The sequence below is a fragment of the Geospiza fortis genome, unplaced genomic scaffold, assembly GCF_000277835.1.
Source record: "Geospiza fortis unplaced genomic scaffold, GeoFor_1.0 scaffold130, whole genome shotgun sequence".
In the NCBI taxonomy this organism is placed as follows: Eukaryota; Metazoa; Chordata; class Aves; order Passeriformes; family Thraupidae; genus Geospiza; species Geospiza fortis.
In genome coordinates, this window is record NW_005054300.1 from 9,599,991 (window position 1) to 9,600,426 (window position 436).

Consider the following 436-nt stretch of genomic DNA (forward strand, 5'->3'; position numbering starts at 1 on the left):
TGACCTTTCAGGTCCAGGTCTTAAAGGTATTAGAAAACCCATTCTGTGTTTTCCTGAGACTCAGAGACATTACCAGGCAGTAATAAATTAATGGAAAAGAAGGAAATGTCAAGGACCTGAAACTGTAGTTCAGAATAAAGCCGGAAAAAAACCCCAGCAACATGTTTGGGAACTACTTATTAACACACGTGTGTTCTGCTACACATTTATCCTCCCACAGCTGGACCAAGGCTGCCAGCAGTAAACTCAGTTCTGCTGCGCGAAGGAGGGGGAGCTGGATGCGGGAGTTTCAGGACGCTGAATGGGGAGGCAGAAGAAGGGGTAAACAGGCAGAGGAAGCGGCGGAACCAGCGGGACGGAGTTAATTTCTGCTCTCGTCGCCAGCTCAGCTCCGGGAGGCCCTGACGGGACCGGGACCGGGACCGGGTCCGGGCCC